General features: G+C 45.1%; 1 long non-coding RNA gene across 1 annotated transcript in view; it reads left to right on the forward strand.

The window, feature by feature from the left end:
* Positions 1-853: 853 nt before the first annotated feature.
* Positions 854-7061, forward strand: part of LOC123237119 — a 48056-nt gene continuing 41848 nt past the window's right edge. The window contains exon 1 of the long non-coding RNA XR_006505453.1: positions 854-1097. This is a non-coding gene — a long non-coding RNA (uncharacterized LOC123237119). The remainder of the gene's footprint in view (positions 1098-7061) is intronic.

Genomic DNA, 7061 nt, shown 5'->3' on the forward strand with positions numbered 1-7061 from the left:
AGAAACCAGTGGAAATGTGCGTCAGCTACTGGGGGGGTGGAGAGATGGGGGGAGAGAGAACAAGAACATGAATCATGGAACCATGGGAAAAAATTTTCTAAAAAATTAAAAAATTTAAAAAAAAAAAGAAGTCATCTAAGCTCTGAGATTCTATGTTTTAAAGACCCTTCTAACTGTCACATTCAATGCTCCAGGGCCCCTTCCATCTCTGATACCATATTCTAAGACTCCTGGCACTAACATTCCATGCTCTAAACTCTCTTCTATCTCTGAGTGAGCTAAAGTGAGCTCTAACAATGTATGTTCTGGGATCTTCCTCAAGCACTGACATTCTGCCCTCTAAAACCCCTTCCAACTCTGACAGTCTACATCCTTTAGTCACCTTTCAGCACTCATATTCGATGGTCTAAACCTAACCTGCTAAGTTCTAAGGTTCCTGCCGGCCTGTCAACCTAGTGCTTTGATAATATGGGAGATCACACAAGGGTAAAGGCCAGGCTCTGGAGTATACAATCCAGATAGAGTTGAAAACTACAAAACGTGGCAGGCATTCTTCGAGGAGAAGGCATCTAGGAAGAGGTGGATCCATACAGGGCTGGGTCTGGAGGGCTTTCTTGGACTAAGGGGTCCTGGTCTACCCCACCTGCTCCTGTCCTTCCCACACCAACCTGAGCTGTCCAAGAGTTATCAAGACAAAGAACAAAAGTCAGAGGAGAGGTGAGGGGGTGGGGGTGGGGGGAAAGAAGCCAAGAGCCATATCCACTCCTAGGGATAGGGCACTTCAGCTTTCTCCCCTTTGAAATTTCAAATTCCAGTTTGTGGACAAAGTCCTAGCTATCTCACAATATAGATCCCCAACCACTGACCAAACTCCACTCCAAGCAGCCACCTGCACTGGGGCTGGCCTGACCTGGCCACTTCTTTCAGTTCCCTGGAACCCCAAAGGGATCGGCCTCCTCTGGACTCCCCCCTACCTTTGCCTTTCCCTTGATCATGAAGGATTCTCTTTGGTCCACTAAAGCCTGCAGCCTCTTATGGCCTCTTTCTTGGAACTACAGCTGGGTTACACACACTGGCAACCAGAGGCAAAAGACAAGGTAGGATTCAATTTGGATGCCCCTCTCCTGAGAGATGTCCCATCTCCCCTCCCCATTGCAGACTATAGTAGAAAGAGCAGGAGTCCTGGGTTCTACTCCTGCCTCTGCTTCAAATTCTGTGAGAACCTGGGCAAGTTATGTATATATACCCTTCCTGAGTTTCAGTTTTCTTCACTATAAAAACAGAGGATTAAATTAAATCATCCGAAGTCTTTTCCATCTCATAAGTTCTATGCTTTATATTCTAAGGGCCTACTAGATCTAACATTCTTTGTTTTATGTCCAAAGGCCCTTTCCAGGTCTGATATCCTCTGGTCTGTTTTAAGGGCCTTTGCAGCCATAACTGTGTCTCATGTTTTAAGGTACATATCATCTAATGCTCTGTCTTGTGTTCTGCGGACCCTTCTACCTCTACCTTTCCATGTTCTGTGTCCCAGGTCCTCCCCTACTCTGACATCCTATGTTCTAAGATTAAAGGACAATTCTTGCCACTGACTTCTCAAAGCCTTGTCAGTGCTACTCATTGGGTATTTGAGAACATGAGGCCTGGGAATGTTAGTGATCTTTCTAGTTGTCTGTCCAGCTAGATTCTAGGCCCCATGAAGGTGGGAGTGGGGTAGATGGGAAGGGTCAGTGTATTACTCATTTTTCAGTGCCTAGCATAGGAACCTATACATAACAGGTTCTCAGTAAATTTCTATTCTTTGATCAATTCCTGCCAACTCAGACCAGCCCTTAGGAGCCATTTTCTGGACTTCCCAAGAGAAAAGGGAGGCTGCCCAATGAAGGCCACCATCTAGAAGGAAACAGAGCCCCCGTGGTTAACTGATAACTGGGCTTAAGCCCTCTGCTCCCTGGACAGGCCTTGCCTGCTGACTTTCCCCAGCCTGTTTCCCTCGATTAAGGTGAATCTACCCACCTGCTAATCATTGTTGGCCTGTTGATTCTGCCTTAAAAAATTAACAGGGAATTAGTTTACCGCTTGGTTTGCCCCCTAACCCCAAAAAAGGCCCAGGCCAGCAAGATGGATCCCCAGGGTTATGCAAGAGGCAGGGTCCTCCCTGTACTCACCACTTCTCTTAAAAGGTTAGATTTTGGTCTAAAGTCAACAGCCTCTTTCCCCCTCTCCAGGCCTAAGCAAATTTGTTCTGATCTTGTTTCCAAAGGAGAGATAAAAGGGCCTGGTGAAAGAGTTTTATAAGCAGATACATAGCAGCATGGTGTTAGAGAAAGATCATTGGATTTAAGACCAGAAATACTAGGTTCAAATCCCAGCCCTACCTGTGTGACCTTGTTTTCTTCATTGGTCAAATGAAAGCATTAGGCTGGAATGGTTTCTAAGAACCTTCTTAACTCTGACATCCCATGTTTTAAAATCTCTTCTAGCTCTAACATTTTTTTAAAACTCTTAACTTCTATCTTGGAATCAACACCAAATATTGGTTCCAAGACAGAAGAGTGGTAAGGGCTAGGCAATGGGAGTAAAGTGACTTGCCCAGGGTCACACATTTAGGAAGTGTCTGAGGCCAGATTTGAACCCACTCTGGGCCTGGCTTTGAACCCAGTTCCTCCTGACTTCAGACCTAACACTCTATCTGCTGTGCTACCCAGCTGCCCCTTAACTCTGACATTCTTTAACTCAGACTTTTCTTCTCTGTCTTAGTTACCTTACCTGTCTAAAAAATGAAGCATTCCATGAGACATAGACCTCTACAATGATAATCAATAGACTGGCCAAACAAACAAACAAACAAACAAACAAATAAAATGCTGCTGAAAGGCCCAGGTTCCAAAGTCATGGAGCCAACTCAACATTAGCTGGGGGACATTTCTTGGAAAGGGAGTTGGGGGAGTAGGGAAAAGATGGAGGATGGAAGGAAGTTTGTAAAACTCCTTGGCAATTAGGCATTAGGGGCTCAGTAGATTAAGAGTCAAACCCAGAGATGGAAGTTCCTGGGTTCAAATCTGGCCTCAGACACTTCCTAGCTGTGTGACCCTGAGCAAGTCACTTAGCCTCCATTGCCTAGCCCTTACCACTCTTCTGTCTTAGAATCAATATTTAGTATCAATTTGGAAATGGAAGGGAAGGATTTTTTTTTAAATGAAATGATGTGAGATTGCTTTGTAAAGCAAAATATGCTTTAGAAATGTTAACTATTATTAAGATTTTAAGAGCCAAGGAAGGTTGGAGGAATCAGAAGTCTTTGACACTGAAGACAATCAAGGAGGACTTTTTATGGATGAGGTAAAAATTGAAAGAAGTCTTTAGGCTGAAGGAGAGGTGAGGTCACTGAACTGGAAAGGGTGCTTGGCACATAGTAGTAGGTGATTAATAAATGGTTGGTTCCTTCCCCTTCCCCCAGGGGAGGAATAGTGTGAGCAAAGGTGAGGAGATGAGGCTGAATAAAACACATTTGGTGACCTGTGAATGGGCCAATGTGGCTGGGGAGGGCTGGGCTTGGAATGTGAAATCCTGATAGAGGCCAGATTGAAGGCAGGCTTTCAGGAGTTTGAAGCTGATGAGGTTTAAAATGGCAGCACGTAAATGAGTCACATTTCTATATCACACTGTAGTTTACAAAGTGTTTTCCTCACTCTAGTTCTGGGAGGTAGAGTGTGTGTATTATTATCATTCCCATTTCAAAGATGAAGAAACTAAGGTTCAGAACCAGATCTGCTAGATGACCTTGGGCAGGCCAATTTCCTTCTCTGGTATTTTTAGGATTGGTTGGACTAGATGATCACTGAGGTCTTGTCTAGCTATAAATCCTCTGAATGGCTGAGGGAATAGAGAGACACTAATTGTGAGCTGGGAAGATAAGGCCTCAGACTAGATTCCCCCAGCACTCCGTCCCCACCCCCAGCATTGTTCAGGCTATTTCCCCAGTGGCATGTGACTCTGGCCCCATTTGCCTGAAGGCTGTTATTCTCTTTGGTATTTGTGTTCCTCAATGCTATCTCTACCATTGGCCTTGGGAGGCAGTTGGCTAGCTAGAGGGGTTGATCAGAGACCTTGTTAGAGAGGGGCCATGGCAGAGCTGGAGACAGTGGTCAGCCTTACTGGGGCAGTAAGGTCTGGAAGCCCAGCCCAAAAGGACAGAGTCTCTCAATACCATTCTAGGGAGGACTAGATTCAACCTTCCTCCCTTGGACTGGGATTCTCTGGGATCCCTCTCGACTGGGTTTCTTTGGGAAAAATTCCTGGGGAAATGTTTCATCTTTCTTCCAAACCTGAACTTGCTGTGTGGCCTCAGGCAAGTCCCTTACCCTTTTGGGGCATCGATTTTCTCACCTGTAAAATGAGTATTGTAACCCATGCACTGCTCACCAGGCAAGGCTGGTCTTCAGGAACCACACTGACTATAGCATCCCCAGGACTAACTCACATTTTGGAAGTGAGTAAAGCTTGGCTGCGTGCTTTCTTCAGAACAACACTGTGAGGTAGGGATCATTAAGCATCATTATCCTCATTTTACAGATGAGGAAATTAAGACTCAGAGAAGTCTGAGAATCCTAGACTACTGGATCTAAAGACAGGAGGGACCTCAGGGCTCATCCAGTCCAACCCTTTCATTTTACAGATGAGGAAACTGAGCCACACTGATATGGTAGCTTGCCCTAGATCACCTAAGGAGTAAGAGACACAGAGTCAAGAATCAAACTCAGATCCTGTGATTTCCTACAATTGTACTGAATCTTGGCTCTGGAGAGTTGGGGCAGAGGGACCTCAGAAGCTATTCAGTCTAGCTTACACACAAAGAAATGCCCATTCTCAAATCTCTGACAAGTGATCCGGAAGCCTCCACTTGAAGACCTCCCTGACATCTTGAAGCGGCCCTTTCCACTTTGGGGCAGTTTTCACTGGTAGGACCTTTTTCCTTATATCAAGCTGAAATTGACCCCTTTCTTTGCATCTGCTCCTCATTACTCTGAGCGCTGTCCTCTGGAGCCAACAGAATGAGTTCAGTCCCTCTTGCCCAGGACAGCCCTTCAAATAGTTGGACACTGAACATAGCTATCAGGCCTCCTTCTCTTCTCCAGGATAAACAGGCTTAGTTTCTTCAAGGAATGCTCATGCCATAAATCAAGGCTCTTCACCAACCTGGTCGCCTTCCTCTGGACACTTTCCAGCTTATCAATTGTCCTTAAAACTGTGGTGCCCAGAATGGAATTATGACATTCCGGAGATATTAACTGAATTGCCCACTGCCACCCCGTCTAGTATTAGAGTCAGAATTCAAACCCAGATCTTCTCACTCTGAATAAATATAGGCTTCTTTGCACATACCATATTGACTTTCAGTGAAACAAGGATAGGAAAGCAGTTTGCAAGTGTAGAGAGCTGTTGAACAATGGGAGTTCATTTAGTTGGAGAACACTAGACTAGTTGATGGTCTCTGAGGTCCTTTAAGCTGTCATAGCCTAGAGTTCTATGAGTATCCAGGGTTTATCCAGGGTCAAGACCCTGAGAAACAAGCATCTGCCCTCACCCTCACAGCTTCATCAGGTGAAGCCAAGATGAGAAACTGAACCCTCCTGAGCCAACATAGCCAAATAGAAAGACAATGTGCTCCTGCTGGTCCAATGGGAAGGCTGGGCTGGGCAGGGCAAGACTAGGATGAGAGAGTAAGAACTAGTCCATTTGGGCTCTGATACCCTTCCTAAACTCCTTGTCAAATCTCTTTAAAAAATCTCAGACTCAGGGGACAACTAAATTGCTCAGTGGCTAGAGAGCCAGACCTAGAGATGGGAGGTCCTAAGTTTAATTCTGGCCTCAAGACACTTCCTAGCTTTATTACCCTGGGTAAGTCACTTACCCCCAATTGTCCAGGCCTTACAATTCTTCTGCCTTGGAATCTATACTTAGTATTGATCCTAAGAAAGAAGGATAAAAAAAAGTCTCAGCCTCAGAGAAGCCATCTATGCCTGATTCCAGTAGAACACTGAACAGTCCTTTACTAGTTTGCCAGGTCCTCACAATTTGGGCAGAATGGAGGAGGAGAGAAGAAAATGCTAAAAGACTAGTGATTGTGATAACTTCTCTCTCTGGGTCAGGCACAAGAATTAGGAACAGCTGGAGGAGAGCTGACTATCATGTGGAGGGAGACTCATAGGCCTCCAATTCCTGACCAGCATGGAACTTTGTGTCTCTGCTGACCCATTCTACCATCTCCTGGCCCAGAACTCCTCCAGGCTTGTCCCAGAAGGCAGACAAAATCAACAATCAGGGTAGAGTGTTCTGGTAAAGGGTATTTTGGCACTCTCTGTCCCTGGGACCACTCCTGGGGATGGGGGAGGACTAAGAGGACAGGATGAAATTGGGACATAGGACAAAGTGAGTGAAGCTGGCTGTCCAGGTGCCTGGTGAATATTTAAGAACAACATTGGTTCATTAAGGGAAATTAATCAATCAAATGACATTTATTAAGTGCCTACGAGGTGCTGGGAATACAAAAGAAAGCAAAAGGACAGTCTTTCTTTCAAGGAGCTCATAGCCTTTCAGGAGAGAGAATATGCAAATAGCTATGTGCTAACATATATATTGGGCAAATTGGAGATCAGTTCAAAGGGATGACAATGTTAAAATTAAGGAGGAATTCTATGAATGGTAGGACTTTAGTAGAAATTTGATTGAAGTCAGGAGGTGAGGATTCCAGGCATAGGGGATAGCTTGTGAAAATGCTTGTATTTCAGGGACAGTTGGATGGCTCAATGGATAGAGAGCAGGGCCTGGAAATGGGAGATGCTGTGTTCAAATATTACCTCAGACAGACACTTCTTAGCTGTGTGACCCTGGGCAAGTCACTTAATCCCAACACTTAACTAGCCCTTACTGTTTTTCTGCCTTGGAATTGATACTCAGCATTGATTCTAAGACGGAAGGGAAGGAAGGAAGGAAGGAAGGAAGGAAGGAAGGAAGGAAGGAAGGAAGGAAGGAAGGAAGGAAGGAAGGAAGGAAGGAAG

This window comes from Gracilinanus agilis, chromosome 2 (assembly GCF_016433145.1).
Source record: "Gracilinanus agilis isolate LMUSP501 chromosome 2, AgileGrace, whole genome shotgun sequence".
Taxonomy (NCBI): Eukaryota; Metazoa; Chordata; class Mammalia; order Didelphimorphia; family Didelphidae; genus Gracilinanus; species Gracilinanus agilis.